Consider the following 23,558-nt stretch of genomic DNA (forward strand, 5'->3'; position numbering starts at 1 on the left):
GGGCCATGAAATGAAGTAGGGACTGAGGTGAACAAACTGCATTTGCCTTGAAAGAGTGATTTGTCTCTGGGAGATGTGCAGGTTATTTCCAAAAGGGAGGGTCATTCGCTTACCTAAGTCCATCCTAGATTTGGGTTTACTAGTAGCTCATTGAAAATGGGCTTCAGGATACATGCATGTGGAGACAGCATTCAGGGAAAACAGAAAGAAATAAAGGGACCAGGAGCAATTTCTGATTTTAAAAGGAACCAGTAACCTCAGGTTTTTTAGGTATTCGATTAGAGAGGTCATACCCTGAATTTTTGAAAAAGCTGAGCAAAAATTATTTCTTAATTTTTAGCACATGTGATTTGGTAACATTCATCTAAATCAGATTAATTTTAGAGATGTCCTTATAATTAAGTTAAATTTTAATCAGATTTAGAGATTTGCTTTTTATGAAAAACATATAATGTTAGGCAGCTTCTCCATGTGGAAAATGAAGGACAATAACGGGTCCACAAGGTTGTTGTAAGAATCAAAGTGAGAGAAATTTCAGTCATGATAATAAATAGTTTTATTGTGGAAGTGGGGGTGGGTGATGGGTGATGCTGTGTAAACAGATTTACATTTTGCTTTAAGGACAACTGACTATACCCCTGTGTCAATTACCCTTGCCACCTTAGATGGTATATTATAAACAATGGAACTCAATCCTGCTGTATATTAGTGTCACTTGGGATACTTTCTTACAACTCTAGCTCCTTGAGTTCAATCCTGAGATTTTAATTCAGTCAATTTCACAGTTAAATCCAGGACTCCCAGCTTTAAAAAGCATTCTGGGGGATTCTGATCAGCAACCAGGCCTGAGAACCACCGTATAAGGCAATGTTCCAGTTTATTTGTTCCTGCTGCAAGGATACTGTCTGGATTTTAGTAAGAGAGAGGAAAAGAGAGAAGGAGGGAGCTGAAAGTGGGGGAAGGGGGAGAGAGAAAGAGAGGGGAAAGGAGAGTGGGAGAGAGAGGGAGAGTAGTGGAAGGGAAAGTGGGCAAGGGGAGAGAGTGGGGGAGGGGAGAGAGGGAGTGAGAGGGGGACAGAGAGGAAAAGGGGAGTAGGGGAGGGAGAGAGAGGAAGGTAATTATATTTTCAATGGTGATCTTACTGAGAGAAACCAACAGAACCATTTTTCTTGAACAGTGACTTCCAGTAATTTAATGCATCAATAAAATACAAAAAATAAACAAGACCCTGAGAATAATATAGAACAACTGGTTTAGAAACAAGTAGATGTTTTCTTGGCAACTATATGAATATATTTATTTTTAATGTTGAAAAGAACTCCCATTGCAATTCATCACTGTCGTTTTGTAGCCTATAAGGTAGCTTGGGGAGTGTGTGGAGTGAGTTCTGAGAGCCATTAACAGGCACATTTGTGAGGAGACCTAGCTTAGGAAGGCAAGTAAGAGTTCAAGCAGGATAATGAGATAGTATGCACAGCACTAGAATGAATGGCTTTTGTAGTATTAAAATACTCAAGTTACTGCACAAATAACTAAAAGTAAAGGGAGATGAGAAGACTTGCTTGTGTAGGGAAAAAGGTGGTCTTAGAACAAAGAGGAATAGAAGACCAAAAGGATGAAAGATATAGTTAGAAAGATACAGTAATAAAACCAGAAGGGGTGAGAAAGAACATACTTTTAAAACCCAGGGTTCAATTTAAGACTAATCACACTGAGAGCTTTTAGCACATGAAAGCAAATCCCTGCTGGGCTTGAAACAGCCATGGTGGTTTCCAGGTATAAATCTCCTTAGACAATGGCTCACAGATACCTCACTTTTATTTAACTTTTGTTCTTCAAGTAAAATAAATTTCCCTAGAGAGATTCTCCTCACTTCGTAAATTGGCTTTTCCAAGAAGTTTTAATTGGATCTAGTTTTTGTATAGTGTTTGTCTTTGATTTCTTTAAAAAAAGTAGGGGGGGGGAGGGAAGCAGTGAATAAGGATAGCAATACATGTTCCCATCCACTAATGAGTGTATTTGTGTCCAAGGAGATTGCTCTTACAGCCTTTCACAGTTTTGACTCTGGAATAAACTGCCTGACACAAAAGGTATGGAGTGGAAAGAATATATTATTTACAGAGAAGATAGCAAAATGAGGTTCACCTAAGGATGAGTGAGTCTCTGTTCTCATTCTGCTGCTAATTATCTGCTTTGATCTACTATCTATGTCTCAATTTCTAACTTGTAAAGTGAGGGGTTTGAATGAAGTTAATCATTTAAGACATTATATGAATTTCAACGAGATATCACAATCATATCCCTTAGCCTTTAATCTGCCTGAGTTTTAAATATACTAGTGTATCTGAGACTTTACACATACATTTTATAAATACACATGCCAAATTTCTCCCAAAAGGAAGCTATTGTGAATTTGATTGACTAGAAATGATACACTTCTTTTAAGGACAACTGACTATACCCCTGTGTCAATTACCCTTGCCACCTTAGATGGTATATTAGTGTCACTTGGGAGTGACACTAATATACAATCTACATGATATACTTCTCAGATACACTATTATATTTAAAACTCCATGAAGTGAAATTAATTAAAAAAACAAAAACAGATACTGACCTGTCTGCAGTTTAAGGTAGATTTGGAAATTCAAGGGCTGTAGTTTTTTAATTTAGTTTTGATTTCTAAACATCAAAGTTAACATAAACAAGACCTATACATGAGGCAACTATGACACGTGTCTCTGCTAGACTGCTGTGGCTTCCAGAAGGCACTGTCCAATATGTGCTGCTAGAAAATGTAAACACTGCTCAGGAGAAATAGTGATTCGGTTCATGAGTCACCCAACTTCCTTGTGTCAAAATGCAAAAGCCATTTAGAAGCTATCATGCACGAATCTCCCTTCTCACTATCATGATCTTTGGAAGAAAAACTTGAGAGAAATTTTTCTGAAGCATAACCAATAATCTAACTTACACATAGCAGATGAGTGAGAATGATAACTTGTATTTCCTATGGGCATCAGTTCTAGTATAAAGAATGTTCATTGATGCCAGTGACGGTTCTGCAAGCTTCTACACTAATAAAAGAGAAGGATGCAAATTGACCATACCTTCGTGACACCCACCAGCCAATCAGGAGTGAGTGTGCAAATTAACCCAACAAATATGGCGGGTTAATTTGCATACAAGACTCCAAGCAACCGGGGGCAGGATGCTTGTGTCGTCGCATGGCAACGACGCAGGTGTTCTGCACCGCCCCATCTGCTCCGGACCTCTGGGCAGCATGGGAAGGTGGAAAGGTGGCTCTGGGCCTGAGCAAAGGCGGAAAGGCGGCTTGGGCCAGAGTGAAAGCAGTGACGGCAGCCAGGGGAAGAAAGGCCCATTCTTGCATGGATCTTCGTGCACTGGGCCTCTAGTTAGTATATAAAGACAAAGTGGCTTCATCCCTTGCCTTACCATGAACGAAGAAAGACAGATCAAAGTGATGTCTGTAGCTTCCTTTAATACCTCCCGAGAGCTATTCTTTTTTTTTTTTTTTTTACTAAAGACAAATGGTACCACAATCTTATTTTTTGCCTTTATTTTTCAACAAACAGATTCATAGTACTTCCTGATAGTTTTCTAGTCAACCAAATTCACAATAGCTTCCTTTTGGGAGAAATTTGGCATGTGTATTTATAAAATGTATGTGTAAAGTCTCAGATACACTAGTATATTTAAAACTCAATTGTTCGAATTTTCAAATGAAGTTGATGAGAAAAATGAAGGAATTGCCAATAAGTGATATCCTTTTTTTGAAACACAGAAATAATGAAAAATAATATATCATGCCCACAGTCCTGAGAAAATTATTGTGTGAATAAAGAACTGATATTAATAAGACCAAGGGGAACAAGAATAAAAACAAACAAACAACAAGAAACACCTCATAAGTACTTGTCCTTTTTCAAGTCTGCTTATCTTTTCTACTGGAGGACTTCCAGTTTCTAATGTTCAAAATTTCTGTCTAGAAAAACAAAAAATGAAATAAAATGAAGAGTCAAGAATAACCAGTCAAATAAAATTATCCTTGTTTCTTCAAGGCAGGTTCTCTATGAACCACAGTGATACTCTAAGGAATGTTTTCTACAATATAATCCAGAATTTGATTTAAGGCCATTGTATTTTGGATCCCATCCAAAGTGTGTTGACTTAGCTATTTTTGATCCTTTGTGGTATACTATTGTATATTATTTATTTTCCCTAAAAAGTTACTTTCCCCCCTATGTATTCAAAGGATACAGATTGAATTAAAGTCAAGCCATGCTAACAGTAATTATAAATGCTTATAATTAGTTAATAACAATAGACCCTAAAATTTGACCTAATTTGTTTCATAAAACATTCTATAATACTCTGTTTAATCTAGGATTAACAAATAAATACCAATGTTTATATGAAAATCCTAACTAGCCTTAGGTTCTTCCAATTCTGGTCATATGGTCATAGTAGAGGCCGGGTGCACGAAATTCGTGCACGGGGGTGTGTGTCCCTCAGCCCAGCCTACACCCTCTCCATTATGGGACCCCTCGAGGGATGTCCGACTGCCCATTTAGGCCTGATCCCGGTAGGATTGGGCCTAAACGGGCAGTGGAACATCCCTCTCACAATCCAGGATTGCTGGCTCCCAACTGCTCTCCTGCCCGCCTTCCTGATTGCCCCTAACCGCTTCTGCCTGCCAGCCTGATCACCCCCTAACCACTCCCCTGCCAACCTGTTTGCCCCTAACTGCCCTTCCCTGCAGGCCCGGTCGCCCCCAACTTCCCTCCTCTGCCGGCCTGGTCCCCCCCAACTGCCCTCCCCTGCAGGCTTGATTGCCCCCAACTGCCCTCCCTTGAAGGCCTGGTCCATCCCAACTACCCTCCCCTGCTGGCCATCTTGTGGTGGCCATCTTGAGTCCACATGGAGGCAGCCATCTTTGACCACATGGGGGAAGCCATCTTGTGTATTGGAGTGATGGTCAATTTGCATATTACTCTTTTATTAGCTAGGATAGAGGCCTGGTGCATGGGTGGGGGTCAGCTGGTTTGCCCTGAAGGGTGTCCCGGATCAGGGTGGGGGTTCCCTTGGGATGTGGGGTAGCCTGGGAGAGGGGCCTGTGGTGGTTTGCAGGCCAGCCATGCCCCCTGGTGACCCAAGCGGAGGCCCTGGTATCTGGGATTTATTTATCTTCTATAATTGAAACTTTTAGCCTTGAGGGGAGCCAGGCCTCCTGCTTGCTCCGTGGTCGCAGCCATTTTTGTTGGGATTTATTTATCTTTTATAATTGAAACTTTGTAGCGGAGGCCAAGGCAGGCCAGGGCTGTGGAAGCTTGGCTTCCTCCATCACTAGGGGCAACCCAAGCCTCCTGCTCTCTCCAGCTCTGTGGCTGTTGCCATTTTTGTTGGGATTTATTTATCTTCTATAATTGAAACGTTGTAGCCTTGAGTGTAGGCCTGGGCCGGCCAGGGTGGCAGGGAAGCTTGGCTTCCTCCATTGCCGGTGAAACCCAAGCCTCCTGCTTGCTGCAGCTCCATGGTCGCAGCCATCTTGGTTGGGTTAATTTGCATACTTGCTCCTGATTGGCTGATGGGCGTGGCTTGTGGGTATAGCGGAGGTATGATCAATTTGCATATTACTCTTTTATTAGATAGGACTGAATATGTACCACAGAATTTTCCTTTACTCAAAAGTATAAAAATGCTTTGGCCTGCATTGGTAATTTTCAGTTTGGTTGATTGAAATAAATGCTACATAATCTAAATCAAGGATTTACCATGAATGACCAAATAATAGATATGATTATACATAATGACTTGGAAGATAATTTTATTTCATGAAACATAGATTTACATGTATGCCTTTTTTTTCATTTAGTGCTTTCTCATTTCATGTGGCATTTGAATGGAAGTATAAAAAGGGCTCTTGAGTAAAACATAAAAATGATTTCACTGAGGCTCTACAATTTTCTAATAGATGAAATAAATAAAGAAATTAGTCTATTTATATAACATTTCCTATTACATTCAGCAACCACTAAATCTGTACCTGGGGTCAAAACTCCTTTTCAGATCCCTATGACTGATATAGTTCTTCATTCTTGAAGAATTTTTATTCTAAAGGATTGGAATCTAAAGGTGTTTTTTTTCACTCTGCTCATAAAACCGACAAATCTATTGCAAGCTGAACTTACACATTTTTGAAATTCTACCAGTTCTAATAGCTTGAGAGCTTTTTCTTACAAAACATGCATTTCCCTGTAGGGTTTTGAAAAGTTTCCCAGCAACACTCATTAAGAAAGGCCACAGCTACAGATTAGCCTTGCTGCTACTGTTTTTCTTGTAAAGTATTTTTTGTGTGTGACAATTTTCTATTCAGTTGTGTAACTGCATATAATTATTCAAATACAAAAGGCTGTTGTAAAATAATGTGGAGATGATGGCAAAAACACCACAAAGCAAATGAACTGCTATGACTTTAGACACAATTTTGTTCTTCACTGGATTCATTCATAATTAGCATTAGGAAAGGTTTTTGTGTAAAAGACTGAGGGCAGATTTGGTCCATTTGCAGGAGATAATGTTCCTGAGTACATTTTAGATTGCTTCAGATGTAAAATAAAATACAACAGCAAGTAATAGTGCCCACATTTTAATACTAGGACACCGAGAAATTAGAAAATACAATTGAAACAGATAGAGTTTATGGAAGTCAAACAAAAATACTGGAAAAGAAAATCCTTTTTTTCCCTAGGTAAGAAGCTAGACTCTTAGAGCCATAAAAAAATTAAAGATGGCTTCCATTTAACCCCCACTGCCCTGTCCCCACACAGAGTCCAAGCCTCCCTTTACTCTACTTCGGCCATCCAACCTCCACCAAACATATACACAAAAATTTCCACTTTGCTGTTAATAAAATCGGTGTTGAGACACATTAGAAGACTAGCTTAAGATCATCAGATCAGTGACAAGGTTAGGATTTGAGACAAGGGCCCTTTTTGCTATGGTGAGTTGACTCAGTGTCTAGAACAGTGATGGCGAACCTATGACACGCATGTCAGCACTGACACGCGTAGCCATTTCTGATGACATGCGGCCGCATGCCGAGGATGAAACATTTGCTGCTCCTGAGGATGAAACATTTGCGACTAGAGTCTTGGAGTTAGTTTTTTCCTCAAAGTGACACACTACCCGAGTTATGCTCAGTTTTTTGGCGAAGTTTGACACACCAAGCTTAAAAGGTTGCCCATCACTGGTCTAGAAGGAAGTTCCAAATACTACGGCAAAATTAATATTTATTTCTGCTCCCACTGAGGAAAGCCATTTTTCTCCCCTTGAAGAAAAGTAAATGCATTTGCAGCCTAGGTCATATTAATTATGTGTATCTGAATTATTTACTCTGGAAGGTAAGACATTCAAGCCCGGTAAGACATATGGAAGTACATAAAAACAGGTTCAAATATCTTCGCAAAAGCTGTACTCATCATTCTGGTTTACTGTGCATTAAAAGGATGGGGCACGTAAAAAAATGTTTAAGTTCGACTTTCAATGTGTCCCTTCCTCACACCCTCTCTCCCACCACAAGAATTATGAGAACAAAATGTCTGTCACAGAGCATAAACCACATCACACACACACACACACACACACACACACACACACACACACACACAAATGTACTCACGTATACACATGATTTTGTGTATTTTAAAAGAAGACTTTATGCAAGGCAACTCTATTCAAGAGATGGCTTTTGGTCATGGGAATTCGAGTTGATCATTTTTAAACTTCTTAAGTTTTTTTTTTTTCTTCTTTCAGTTAATAATGGTAATTTTATAGTTAGGAAAATATGGCTTGTTATATAACCTAAAAGGAAAAACTTACCAAGCTGAAGGAATTTCATTATTATTTTTATCCTGATATTTGCAATACATCTTTTATATCTAATTTCATTAATATTACATGTATATATTATATTTGCTGGATATACCCTGTGATGTTATTACACATAGAGAAGTCCAGGGGCAGGTGGGGGGGTGGCAATAAACATGTTCTTCTTTAAGCTCTTCAAGCTTAAAACTAACCATAAGGCTTGAACACAGGTGCAGGAGAAAACATTAAGAAATGCAGTGGAAGGGCTGACAAATTGGCTGCAACAAGGTTAGTCATTGAAGACTTATAAGATATCTAATAAGATATTTATTACTTAAAATTTTCCCCTGTGTAGGCCCAGCTTTTGTTGGATCTCATCAGCTTGGAGCTGAATACTTGCATTAATTTACATTGTACTGACTCATTTTCTTACTAAGCAAATTTGAAATGATATGGTATTTTGGGCTCTGTCGATTCCTTTCTTTTAATATCTTGTGCTTTTCTCTGGGAAGGTCAAAAAGTTTAATATTTATCTTCAAAACACTGCTGTGGTACATTCTAATCCTTATTTTGACATGCAGTAAGGCTGAGGTAAGTAGATAGCATGGAACAGACCAACACAGAAGAAGTACTGACAGGCAACTTCAGCCTTCGATTTTTTAACCTATCTTTTCATTTGCTGTTTTAAGCTCCAATATCCGTGATTCTGAACCAGGAATCACCTGTGGAACATTTTCAATCTATTTATATAATTCCCAAGGGTATCAAATTTGGAGAGGGTGTAGGGAAGGTGGATTGAAAACTGTCCATATGGTTCTAAATGCACTGTCGCCTTTACCTGAGTTGAGAACCACTGTTAGTATAGATTTCAACATATGCACTTTGGTTCTTAAATATATTTCTCTTGATCAGTCATTCTCTTTTAAATGCTTATCCCATTATAATAATTTAAAAATTCCTACTTTGGGGTCCTGGAATATTACACTATTTAGTCTTTAGAATAATGGTTGTGAAATCTAACATTTTTGAGACGAAAGTAATTTATTTCCTCAATGACTTGGTAGTTTTCACTTTGTTGAATACATTAACTTTAATATTTTAGTACTCAGCACAATTCCCAAGTGTTCTTCACTTTTATATGCATGTGGATTCAATATACAGACATTTCTTATGTTGACAAGTTATCCTTTCTACCACTATTCTATGAAAAGAACACCAATACTATACATTATTCATGAACCCTTCAAGTCCTCCCCCCGCCCAAAAAAGATTCATGACAGGGTGAGATGTTTAAAAGTATAAAAAGTCAGCTCCTCTCCATCAACATTATTTTCAACTCTGAAACTTGCTTGTTTTCCCCTAATCCCCAAGAATTCCCTTACTGGTCTTAGAATTCTCCCTACCAGCAGAAATAATTGTCTTTTAAAAAATCCGTCTCTGTGAATACAATCCCATTTCTGAAAATGAAGCTTAAGCATTTTCTTTATATTGCTAGCGGCAGAGATTTCATTCAAATTCCCCTCTTTTTCAACAAATGGGCTCTGGAAGCTCTTAACAAGGATCCTCTTCATAGCTGGACATGAGACTGGGGAGACTGCATAAATACACTCTAGCTATCTCCACTATGGAATAGCAACCACATCGCTACACATAGATAGGTCTGTCAACAAGCATTAAGAATACTGTGATGAGCTACCCTGCATGATACCCTGAAGAATGCAGTTTTCCCTTGATGTGCATAGCTAAGCTCCATTATAACCAAAAGAAACTACAAGTGGGTATCCAGGGCAGAATGTACACTGAAAATGCACTTCTGTCACGCAATTCACGCTCTCTCCCTTTGAGACACTAATGCAGACCAGTACACTAAATCTTGAACATGATCATCAGGCAAAATGAAAAATAATGAACTTCCCCATCTGTGTAATACATTTTTGCTATTTGTTTTTAATGGAGTTTATCACCACTTGCTAACAGTGGAAATAGGTAAATAGCACTTTATTTACTTCAGATGACATTTCTTTTTTTTATTTGCAACCAATAGCTAATTAAGCCAAATGAGGGGGCTGCAGAATGTGGTCTTTCCAGGGAAACAAATGGATGCAGGATGTAATACTTATTTCAGGGGAGGCGGGGGTGGGGGGGGGGGGGTAGGGAGGTGGAAATGAGTCCTTATAGAACAAGGAAAAACACACAAGTTAAATCTTGGAAATAATTATAAGATTTACAACTTCAGGATTTAACAATCAAAGAAAATGTATCACTTTTTCTTGACAGAATAAAAAGTAAAAGTAAAAAAGATAGTAGTTATGCTACGTACTCAGATTTCTGTATTACTGAAATAGCCTCACAGGGAAAAATAGAAAGGCTCTTTAGTAGTAAACCACAATTTATACACAGCAGGATCCTGTCTAATATTTGAAAAAAATGACATTTTCATGCTATTGCTTTATCAGTAAAAAGGACTAGGCTCAATTAGTGACACACGGGTAAATGTCTTGTTACCTTTTGAATAACAACATTCAGAGTGTTTTCATTAATAGGCAAAAGAGTGGCTATTTTTACATATTTGGATGCTGACCCTATACTTAAAAAAACCTAGTTAGTGAAATTAAAAATAAAGGTTTCTAGACAGAATATTCACTAATGGGTTTTAAAACTTGTTCTCATTCATTGGACATGAAGTCAGAGGTGGTTTTGCTTGGCATAAATTCTGTTCTTTGTGCTCTCTTCTCCCCTTAATGTGAGAAATACTTTGCTCCCCTGTAAAAAGTGTGCCACAAGCCTGAGTTCCTGGAGGGGAGCATAGCAGCTCACTTTCTAACTTTCACAAATACTATTTTGCACCTAAGCATAAAGGGCATAGGAATGATGCCTACCAGCCTAAAGAGAAAGTGGCCCAAGAATTTTTGATCTTAGACACAATTTTGCCCTCATCTGGTAATTAACAACTCAAGAAATTTAAAGAAAAATAAGTTTAGTCTGTAATTACTTATGTTTTAAAGGAAATATATATCATTTTGGAAGGAAGATGCTTTACTTTTTAAAGAAAGTATATTTAGGACACAATCAAGTGAAAAGTCCAAAAACAGTAAAGGACTGAAGGACCAGATCAAGGAAAAAAATTGCTTGGAGCAGAATATTTTCCCTGGAGCAGGTCAAAGATCTCCCAATGGACTGCTGATTCTCTGAAACTATGTCTTCAGTTTAAATAGGAACATCGTGTCACAGCCCAAAAGAACACTGTCATTGGTATGATCCCTTCTTTCTCAGTATTCTTATTCAATTGGTCACAAAACCTTTATGGTTCTCTTTCATGAAGCCAATCCATGCCCACTGACACTAACTTAATAGTAACAGTTATTAAATACAGATATCAGTCCTTCCCTATATTAACCTGGAGATTTAATACAACGCCAACAAAATTGCAAGAGTCTTTTTCTTTTATTTAGAAATTGGCATGCTGATTCCAAAATTTACTTGGCTATCCAAAGGATCTAGATTAGCAAATCTAGACAAAAGGATCTAGCTTAGACAAAATAATCCAAAAAGGATTAAAGTTAGAGAACACAAATTCTCTGATTTACAGATTTACTCTAATTTGATTTTTTACAAAGGTTCCAAAGTAATTTAATGGGCAAAGGAAAGTCTTGTTAACAAATGGTGTCAGAACAATTGGATATCCATTTGAAATATAGTGAGACCCAATGCCAATGTAATATTGTACCCCAAAATTAATTTGATATAACATAGATTTACATAAAAGCTAAAACTATAAGACTTATAGAAGATAATACAGAATAGCACCTTCATGACCTTGAGGAATAAGCAAAGATCTCTTATAGAGGACTCACAAAATACACACTATGAAAAAAGATATGACAAACTAGATTTAACAAAATTAAAAACATCTACTCAGCAAAAGATGCCATTAATAAAATGCAAAGGCAAGCCACAGACTGAGATAAAAGAATATGTATGTATAAATGTTAAATATGTATTATATAAAACAAAAGACTTTTGTCCAGAATAGTTTAGTTTCAAAACCACTTACAAAGCAATAATAAAAAGATAATCTAATGTAAAAGGTAGAAAAGATTTGAACAGAGACTCCACAATAGTGGATATAATATGGGCTATAAGCAGCTGAAAAGGTCCTAAACCTTATTAGTTATTAGGAAAATGTAAATGGAAATGTTGGCAAGGATATGAAACACCGGAACTGCTATAGATTACTGGTAAGAGTATAAAATAGTACAATAATTTTGCAAAACTGTTCAGCAGCTTTGTTTCCTTTTATTTTAAATTAAAATACTCTAACTTGTCTTTAACATAGCATTTCTATTCCTTGGTATTTACTTGAGAGAAATAAAAATACTTGCCCATATAAAAGTTTTACAAGAAATTTAAAACAGCTTTATTCTTAACAAAAAAACAAACCCAACAATTTAAATGTCTAGTAATTGAAGAATGGATAAACAAAATGTGGTATATTGCTAGAGTAGAATAATACTCAGCAATATAAAAGAATTCACTACTAATACATACAACAATACAGTTGCATTTCAAAAACAACATGTCGAGTGAAAATGGCCAGAATGAAAAGTTACTCATTATATGATTCCATTTACTTGACATTTCTAAACAGACAAAACACATGATGACAGAAATCAGAATAATGGTTGCCAAGAGGGATGGGGGTTGGCTGGAAGAGACAACTTTCTAGGGTGATGGTCGTGTTCCATATCTTGATTATGATGTTGGTTACATAGGTATATGCTGGTCAAAACTCAGCACATTGTTCACTGTGCTTATCACCTTATGTAAATTTTACCTCAATCAAAAGTTTATTGTGTGCCAGATACTGTCCTAGGTGTAATCTTTCTTGATCCTCATAACATCCCGTCCCCACTGTTAGATTAGGAAACAACAACTGAGGGTTCGACATTTCCTTCATGCATTTAGAAATACTTAATGAGTGCCTGGTGCTATGTGTCAGGCACTGTGCTGGGTACAGGGTATGCAGTGTAAATCAAGCACATAGGCTCCCTTCCCTTCTGAACTTAAATAAAGATAAGATGGTCTCTACGTTCATTGCAGCATTAATTACAATAGCCAAGGCATGGAAGCAACCTAAGTGTCCACTGATAGATGAATAGACAGAGAAGACGTGGTAAATATATACAATGGCATATTACTTAAGCCATAAAAAATAATAAAATCTTACCATTTGCAACAATGTGGATGGACCTAGAGGGTATTATGCTTAGTGAAATAAGTCAGACAGAGAATGACAAACACCCTATGATTTCACTTAGATGTAGAATCTAAAAAAATAAAATAAATAAAACAGAAACAGCTTGTAGATATAGAGAATAAAAGGATGGTTGCCAGATGGAAGGGGATTAGGAGGATAGGTGAAAAAGGAGAAGGGATTAAGAAGTACAAATTGCCAGATATTAAAATGTCAGGAGGATATAAAGTACAACATGGGAATATAGTCAATTATATTGTAACTAGAGGCCCAGTGCACAAAATTCATGCACCAGGGGGTAGGTGGGGGTCCCCTCAGCCCAGCCTGCGTCCTCTTGTAATCTGGGACCCCTTGGGGGATGTTGGGCCTAACCCTGTCGTCGGACATCCCTCTCGCAGTCCAGGACTCTGGATGAACCAGTGACCATACTTTTCATTCAGGTGAAAGGCATCTGCTGTTGTATGGGCAGCTACATTTTTTTGCCCTGATTATAAAAAGTAGTACATAACATGATCCTTCTGAGACAGTAGTACCATTTTCCCCATCTTATGGGTGGAAAAACTGAAGCAGAGAGAAGTTAAGTAATTGGCTTTGTCACACAGTTATAAGTGTCAGAATCAGGGCTGACCACAAAATGTGCAAGCCAGAGTCCATGCTTGTCATCGCTGCATCATCTTGTTTTTTCAGTGTTAGAGTAGCCTTGACAGTTTTTAATTTTTAAACCTAAGAGAATGTTCCCAATATATAGGGGAGGGTCCCTAGGCCTGGCTGGTGCTCAGGGCCAACTGTGGGGTGACGAAGGGCAGGGCAATTGGGGGTCCCCCGCTGGCACTCGCCTTGGTTGGTGGCCTGGCGTTGCCCACTGGCCCCGCCCCCAATCACCACTGCTGGTGCTGCATTGAGCATCTGTTCCCTGGTGGTCAGTGCGTGTCATAGTGACCAGTCGTTCTGCTGTTCGGTTGATTTGCATATTAGGGTTTTATTATATAGGATAACTATGCATGGTGTCAAATGGGTAGATTCTCAGGTACTTCTCCTCTCTGAAAAGATTATATTTGAGCTGCAGGACATGTCTAAATTAACAAGGCTAGCCTAAGATGAAAGAAGAATAACTGTGGCAGAGGGAGAAATATGTGAGAAAGCCCTGAGGCATGGGAAAGATCTATACGCTAGGCAAAGCATACAACTGATGAGACAATTTTGTAAGTGCACAAGGACACTTGCAATTAATAATTAATTAATTGTAATAATTGCACAAGGACAATAGGCACAAACTAGGCATCTGGTTGAAAGGGGTAGCTAGCTAGCTTAATTAGGCAGGCTTAGGAAGTTTTAGGAATGAAAATGGTCCATGGGAAGGAATACATAATGGAAACTTGAAGGCACCAGGGTGTTTAGCTTACTTGTACAGAGAATAAAGAAATGCTACAGGCAAATAGAAATATATCTGGCCTGTGCAATTAAGACGGCCATAAACAGGGGTATCTCGGGCCTGAGCAATTAAAGTGACCATAAGTTAGGCCAAAAGTAGCCCTGACCTGAGCAGCTGGGAGGGCCTGAAGATAAGGCTTTCTCCGCCAACACCACTGGGAGAGCTATTAGATAAATCAAAAGTGACTCCAACCAACAAGATAAGGGGAAGAGAAAATGGGGGACACCACATGGGCTTTGAGCTTTGAAAACTAACTCTATGTAGCAAAATGACCAATAAGAAGAGGACAGGTTCAGACAAAGAACTGCAGCCTACTTAATGCTTCAAGACAAAGAAAGCAACGGTCACCCTTCTCAGGGGCCCCTCTGTCTGTCCAGGAGGGACAGGGTCTGAGGCTTAGAATTTAGAATTAGGTTTTAGAGGTAGTGTCTGCTTGCAATAAAGTTTCTGTACTTTTCACCTATCATCTTTTGTCCATGGCTTCTTTCTTCGAAACCATTGAGACAAGAACCAGGGAATTCAGGGCATTCCAGTTCAATTTTCACATTTCATGGTCACCCGGCTTTTGGCTAATCCTAGTGGAAGACCAGCATGGCAGGAATATAGTGAAGAAAAGGAAAAATAATGACTATGAGGTGGTTAGGTGGGAGAAGTACTAAGAGGCCAGGTCATGCAGGAGCCTGTGGGCCATGTTATGGGGTTTGGATACCATCCCAGGTATAATGGAAGTTTCACTTATTCTAGCTAAAGGGTTTTAAGCAGACAAGTATCATGATCTGATTTACAATTTATATAGATCACTCGGCTTTGTGAGGAATGGTTATGCAAACTTGACAAAAGTCATTTGGCCAGTAGATGGTAAAGCTTCATTTAGAATCAGTGAAGCTTTCATCACACCTGAAATGATGAGCACTCTCCAGCCCCAATCAAGCCTTCAGATGACTGTGCCTCTCACAGGGCTGACTGCAACCTCATGAGAGATGCTGAGCCAGAACTGCCCAGCTGAATCACTCCCAAATTCCTGACTCACAGAAATGGAGAGGTTTAAAATATTATTGTTTTTAAGCCATGAAGTTTACGGTAATTTGTTACGCAGCAATAGATAACAAATACAGATTGCCATTTTCATTTCTCAAAGGATATTTCCTCCTTAGGTATACAGGATTCACTTTGTAACTTTATTTTGGAAATTAGAAAGGTATATGATAAATGTTTCTAAACAGAGAAATTAGATCCTCTTATTTCTAATAAAAAGAAACAAAAGTATCTATATTTTAAAAAACAAATTCAACTAATTTATATTTTGTAAAACCAATATACATTCCTATCCATTAGGAAAAATAACTTTGAAATACCAATGAATTTAATTAACAATAAGAATGCAAAGCAGAGATAAGGTTCATTCAAAATCCCTTTGTCAACCTAATTATGTGCACATACTGAATTATCATTTACCAAAGACATATCTACAGAAATATATAAAAACCATGTGTATTATAGTTTAACAAAGACCATGTATACAGGCCCTTATTATGAATATTGATGAATTAAAAGTTATCATTATATTTCTACAGTTAAAGTTAATCATTTCTCCTTTCAGTACAACTGTAACCTAAATCTTTGATTCAGTCCACTAGAAGCCTAGGATGGCTATTAATATTTTAATTTCCTTACTTTGAATTTCATACTATAAAATTGTATAGTTAAGACCTGGACTCAGCTCAGTCCTATGCCCACTACTTTCTTTAAAGTTTAAGATTTAAAATTAACTGACTGGCATCACAAAAGAAGTGAAAAACACAGTTTAATCTCCTAACAGGTTTTTTTTTCTAGTAATAGGCATTAGCATTTGTGCTTTAGTTCTAAGTTTTGCTATAGCAATGCTTATGATCTAATATGCATAATAATAATCCAACTTTTAGGATGGAGATAGGACCAGGGGCTTAGATAGAGGTTTTAAAAAAAGGACTTTATGGGTGAATTCAGCAGGGGATTAGCTGGACTCTGCCATCCCTAGTTTCTATGGTAGATGTAACTGTTTTGCCCAATACCTTCGGATGAGGCTACACAGACTTTCTCTAATAGAGGTTTTAACATTTATTGCTGTACTTTAAGAAGTTTTCTTCTACAAAGGCAGCCAGCTTTGTATCATGCACTGGGCATTTGTTAGCTGCTTTTAGCTTCTTCTATTCATAAAATGTCCTGTTAGCTTAAGAGTGATTTGATTCATGCTTTAGTTTTTTATATACTGGTACCCAATAGTCATCTATGTGAAGAAATTGTGTTTAGTTGCTCCAAAGAAGCGATTCAAAGTGCTTTGGCTCCTTTTTCTCTCTGCAGAAGCCTTTTCAGAGACTGTCAAAGGATCGCTGTTCTGGTCTGCAGGATATATGGACTAAACCTTGGGTGGACACTTCCCACATAAAGGATGAGCTAACACAAAATTTAAAGCAGACCAAAGTTAGAAGGATAATATGGTAGTCTAACTGAGAAATCATGAAGGATAGGTTTAAAGGGAGTGAGCATGGAGACTAGGAATTGGCCAAATCAAGGAGTCCCCTTCCATTGCCTAGAGGACACTTTTATACAGCTGCCTGAGGACAAATGAACAGAAGGTCATCAAATAGACTGACACTCTCCAAGCAACTGTGGCATAAAAGCCTGACACTTGTGTTCTACTTCTTCCCAGTTGAAGGAGTGCTCACTCTTTGGGTGTTTTGCCTAGCCTCGGAATGTGACCTAAGGACACACACTTAATGTCCAAGCTGGCTTCCCTGTCCCTCGAGGTGATTCGGCTCCTGATATCTCAAACCCTTTCAGTAACTTCTTATCTATAATAATCTATAATAACAAAAGCATAATATACTAATTAGACAGGACGTCCTTCCAGACATCCTTCCAGATGACCTTCCGGACGAAGCCAGGGCTGTGAGGGAAGCCGGTGCCGGCAGCAGGGGGAGGGAAAGCCTACTCTTGCAGGAATTTTGTGCATCGGGCCTCTAGTTGTTAAATAATTCCACTTTTATCTTCTTGGCTTGTTTCAAAACCATCCTTAATATTGATCTTTTGTCCTATTTTGAAGTTCCCTTTGATAATGTTATTTTGGCTCCTACCATGCAAAACTGGAAAAAGTAGAATCAGGGGACAAGAAGGTTAAAGTGGGCCAAAAGTCTCTCTAACCCCACTGTCTGTTGTGGTGAACCCATAACAACAGGGCAAAATAATTTTGCATTGCTGAGAGCCTGGGTAAATAGAAAACTAAGTAACCATTCTGTTCCTTGGTATGATAAAGGTTTTCAGGAATCCAGAGTTAGTAAGATAACTCAAAATGGACTCAAATGAGTCACATATAAGCTTATTACATCAAATCCTTTTACAACCATCAAAGCAAGTCAATAAATTAGATTTTAATAATCTAAATAGGAGGCTATAGCTTCAGCCATTAGGATCATACACACATCTGAGATATAATAAACACACACTTGGGTTATTATTAGCAAGAAATGACTTCTGTGAGAGAAATAATGAATAAGCACATTTCTTTTGAAGGTTATGAATATTGTTTAACGTGACTTATCAAGTGAAAAGATTAACATTTGTTTGGTTTCAAGGTCTCTTTACTAAAAACCAGGAACTAGATCACCCTTAAAGCATGCCATTGTCTTTATCAGCATATTGGTCCAGATTCTGTCAGAGTTGGGGACCCTAATCCTTGTAAAATTAACTACATCTATTAGCTCCATAGGTATAAGCCCAAATGATGAATTTAAATAAATGCATTTACTCATTCATTCAATAAGCATTTATTATATACTTACTGTACTCAGACTGTATGTTGCCAATAAATTTAAGAATGAATATAATCTACCCCTGCCCTAGAAATGTATAGTCTGGTTGAAAGCAAGTAATGTAATACTAGATTGTAGATACACACTGGAAATCATGGATCCCCAGAGCTGGTGTAGCTAAAAGTGGAGGAAAGAGGAGGGCTTCTAAAAGTGACAGAAAGGACTGAACAGAGTGCCAGAGAATGAACACAAGACAGATGAAAGCATTCAGGAAGTCAGGTAGGGAGGACGAAAGTAGCAGTGCTCCCTGTGGGCTGAAGGGTAGCAAAAACAAACAAACAAATAAACAAAACAAAAATAAAACAGGAAGCCACTGGATAATTTTGATGAACTGTAAGCAGTCTGGTGTTGCTGGTGTAGTAAACAAAGTTAGTAAAACAGAATGAGAATGGAGAAGTCAGCATAAGTCATGTTCAAGGCTTTTCAAGTAATATAAGCTACCAAACTCTTTCTCCATAAAATTTGTACTTGAGCCCCAATATGTTAATGCAAATCAGTGAACAGAAACTTTGATAGAGAAATAAAACATTTTTCACTGTTTATGTCTGAGCACAGTCTGAAAATCACTTCTATGGGAAGTGAGACAACAATACATGTTTGCACAGGGAAGTGCAGTGATCAGAGTTGAATTTTAGATTCATCACTTGGGCTATGACGTAGAGAATGGGTTTAATAATGCTGGAAATGGGAGACTAGTGAACACGATTATTAGTACCTGGCAGAGGCCAAAAGCCAACTTGGAGAAATACATGAGCGTACAACTGGCACAGGTGGGTCGTTTATTAGATTTGCTATGTGAGAGAGGAGAAATCAAGGATACCTCTCAGCATTCCACCTTCTATAACTAGGTTGGAGACTTCAGAAAACAGTCAATTTATATAGAATATGTTGGAGTGTGGGGCAGGGACATGAATAGTAAATTTAGTGATGAGCAGAAAATTGAGCACTAGGAAATCTGACGTTCAGAAGAGAGGTACATCTAGGGATCATCATTATCATCATCACCATGATCACAGCTGCTGTTTAAGAAGTGCTTACCAAGTGCTTCATATGTACTAGCTCAGGTAACCCTGACAACACTGCAAGGGAGATACTAAGAAGAAGCTAAGGTCTATAGAGTCTGAGTATCATGCTCAAGATCATACCACTAGGAAGCAAGCGGTAGATGTAGGGTGTTTAGGTCCATCTGGCTTAAGGTGCCTGTTCTTAACCATCACCACCTGACAGATAGATGCCTCCAGGGAAGCATGAAGACCACTGAATTCCAAGAGGAGGGGCAGATTGTGTCACAGGGTATAAGGAGAAACATAGGGATAGCTGAAAACACATATTCGATATTCCTTCTCAGAACTTGAACACATATACATTCAGAAGCAGGTATGTAAGTAATGTGTGAAAAATGTGTGTCTCCGGCAAAAGAAAGTCATGGGGGGAATAGGTGAATTAGAGAGTGCTTCACCCAATTCAAGGTATTTAAATTCAAGATTTTATTTAAAAAAAAATTTCATTGTGCTTTACAGAACAGGTTTTGTTCCTGATTTGCTATAAGTCTTTACCTAAGAAATATCTGGCTGTGTGACAGAATCTAGGCTTGACTTGTTTTCATTATAACCTGGTAGTGAGGCTGTCTACTGAGCATTTCAAAGTTGTTGGGTGGCCACCATTACTCAACTCCCCAAAAAGCCAACAAAAAACAACAACAACAACAACAACAAAACCCAAGAGTGTTGCCAAATTTGGCTTCCATCAGTTAAAAAGAATACTATGAAATCTTTAATATAATAAATCATCTCAAAGTCTTTTAGAAAGAAGCAGATATATATTTTTATGATTAAGAAAACTATCCTCCGACTGTATCTGTTTCCAAAATAATCTTTGCTTTCTGCAAAATAGTACCATAAGGCTCAACCTTCATATTTAAGGTACAAAGGAAAGTCTTGACAAACAAACAATATCTGAGTGGTACATGAACATCTGGTTGAAATTATAAATGCACAAAGATTAAAGGGCAATGACACTTTATGAGAAAGCTTGAAAATAATGAAGTGAGCTATAATTAAATATATAACTGAATTTTAAGAGATTTAAGGTATTGCATTAGATTCTTTACTCTGCTGCCAGTGATTGAATCTATAGCTTAAAATTTTGAATACATCATATTTTTTAACAATGGGTTATTTCAGCATTTTTCTATCCCAACTCAAAAGGAACAGAGATGCTCCACAGTGAGATAATTGAGTCAATTACATTTCAACAAGCAATTCTGAGAAAGATCCCAGTATGGCACTTCAAAACTATTCTGGACATCAGCTTCAAATACCAGTTTTCACACAACTAGCCATGACAACTCTCAGAGGCAGTACCAAATCACTTGTTCATCAGAAAGCTCTCTCAGATGTTTCTATTTTTCCAGGTGGGGAATATTAAAGCATCAATCAAAACTTACCAGGGAAGTCAAATATAGGAGTCTGATCAATTACAAAATACCCACAGCAGCAATTGGGTCCTAACTCACAACCTTGATAAAATATTGTAGCCACCAGTCAATATTTTACATTTTTAAAACACTTCCCTGAAGTTTCTACAGAAAAAAATACAAATGATACCTTTTGAAAATTTTCTCTTCTTTTTTCTTGTGTTAGAAATCATTAATCCCAAATACAGTGAAGCAGGTATAGCATTTCACATACTGCTATTTCACATTTAAAATGGAGTAGGGTCAATTTAATTTAATCTAGTACATATTTCATAGTCAACTATATGATTATTCCCCCCTGAGAATAATTAAGAGTAAAATCCCAGTGTTTTACAATTTCTTCTCCTAGCCACTCTATAGTGAATTGTCTTAGGCTTGCAAGATCGTCTACTCAGAGCTAGTAAAGCAAAATTAACATAGCTTGAGAGAAATCCAATAATCTCTCATATTGTTCATCACCACTACCATCTACAAGCCCCTCCTTCCCACAAGCATCAATAACTGCAGCAGCAAAAATTAGCATAGCCTATCTGGAAGAGAACCAGGATGGTTCCCAAACCAGGTGCAATCTATTCTCCAGTTGATTACCTGGGGAGAACCCAAATGACACCAAACTTTTTATTTTTAACTAAGCCCATCCCAACCATTTTTTATAACCAGAAATGGAAAGTGAAACTAGACCTGTCTTATCTTGCCTTTTATGTTCCTCATATTTGCAGGTATTTCCATATAAAACAGGGACATTGGAAACCTGGGAAAGCCAAAATGGGCAAGAGGAATATAATTTCTTATGACTATTTTAGTTTCCAAATATTATTAGCATATATACCTATATAATACGCTATTCATTGAGTACTTGAAATGAAGCAAGTCTGAATTGAAATGTATTGTAAGTATAAAGTACACCCAGATTCTTAAAATTCAATAAAAATACTGTAAAAATGTTGTATTAACATTAAAAAAATAGAGTTATGTGTTAAAAGGTCAACTTTTGGATATATTGAGTTAAATATAAGTCAGTACTCATTTGTCATCAATTGGTTCTTCGACTTTGAGGAAAAAGTTGTATTAGGAAATCGACTTTGCCATAGGCTAATTGATATGAACAAGAGTTAAGTTCCTACAGTATCTCAATGTTATATAGAAATGACATTAAACAAAACAATGTTATTCGAGGACCTGCTGTATTATTAAAATTTCACTTGTTTCTTTTTATTTCATTAATATGGCTACTAAGATATTATCCTATATAATAAAAGCCTAATATACCTAATATAGTCATCTGGTCAGCCATTCAACCAATCAAAGCATAATATGCTAATTATATGCTAAGGCTGCTCAACCGCTCGCTATGATGTGCACTGACCACCAGGCGGAAGGCGCTCAGACCAGTAGGTTAGCTTGCTACTGGGGTCTGGCCGATCAGGACTGAGCGAGATGGGCCGAACGCTCGCTGAAGCCTTCCCACGGTCCCTCCCCAGCTGGCCAACCTCCTGCATCCCTCCCTGGCCCCGATCATGCACCGGTGGGGTTCTGTGGCCTGGCCTGTGCCCTCTCGCAATCCGGGACCCCTCCAGGGATGTTGGAGAGCCGGTTTTGGCCCAGTCCCGCAGACCAGGCTGAAGGACCCCACTTGTGTACGAATTCATGCACTGGGCCTCTAGTAATTACATATGTGGCTTACATTTTATTTCTATTGGACAACAATGATTCAGACAATAAACACTGTAATATGTAGCAAACCTTGTGGAAAATTCTATTTTACTATTTGGCTCAAAACTTGTAAAAACTTTGCCACAGAACATAAAACAGTTTTATATGCATGTTTCCTGCTGAAGAACATGCAGCTTTCCATATTCTAATGAGGGGCATCACTTAAAGAGTATTTGGATGGTAAACAATGATGGGAAGGGAGGCTTTGGTGGAAAAAACTTAAACTATACATGTCTTACAAATATCTATCATATCAAAACAACCTATTGGAAAGTACATTTGATTTTTTAAATGATAGCGTATAGAGAAAAGTTCAATTATTTGCTTTAGTATTTGGGAAAAAAAAAGTTGAGGAAAAAAACAGGCCCAAATTGATCGACATGTTATTAAAGCAGTGTTTACCAGAATTCCTTTGAGGTAGGGATAAGTTAATTTAAGATTGCTATTATGGGTTTCTTGGAATGCATTTCAGAGTAGTTTAGTAAAGAGAGCTGACAGTCATTTCTGGAACAAACCTGGTCATTCAACTCAAGTCAATTCTCATAAACAGGACCTAGTTTCTGCTGAAAGTGACAACACAGTTGAAGAATTGCAATGCTGGTTATGTATCAAGATACTTTTAAATAACTAAAACTTTTTAAAAGGCATAAAACCTAGTGTTGCTTTCACCTGATACTGTCTTAGATTATTACCTATAGACAATTTTTGGGTAGATTTTCAAGATCTATGTTAGACTTGTAAGCAATTTATAGTCGACTTTCAGAAATCAGTATGTAAATAAATTAGACCAAAATACAGGCACTCCTATTGCAATTAGGATCAAGAATCTAAATTTGTGCTTTTGGTGTTCTAAGGCTTTGAACTCATAGAGCTTTGATATAATGCTTAACAAACATATATTTTTAACTATTATAAACAGCCTCTTGATCCCCAGAAAATTAATCC

At 37.7% G+C, this 23,558-nt stretch overlaps 1 protein-coding gene across 1 annotated transcript in view; it reads right to left on the reverse strand.

The window, feature by feature from the left end:
- The window catches only part of ADGRB3 (adhesion G protein-coupled receptor B3), a gene marked incomplete at its 5' end in the record, with an annotated part of 705,309 nt that overhangs the window by 122,139 nt on the left and 559,612 nt on the right, over positions 1–23,558 (reverse strand). The window lies entirely within an intron of this gene.

This window comes from Cnephaeus nilssonii (assembly GCF_951640355.1).
Source record: "Cnephaeus nilssonii genome assembly, chromosome: 9".
In the NCBI taxonomy this organism is placed as follows: Eukaryota; Metazoa; Chordata; class Mammalia; order Chiroptera; family Vespertilionidae; genus Cnephaeus; species Cnephaeus nilssonii.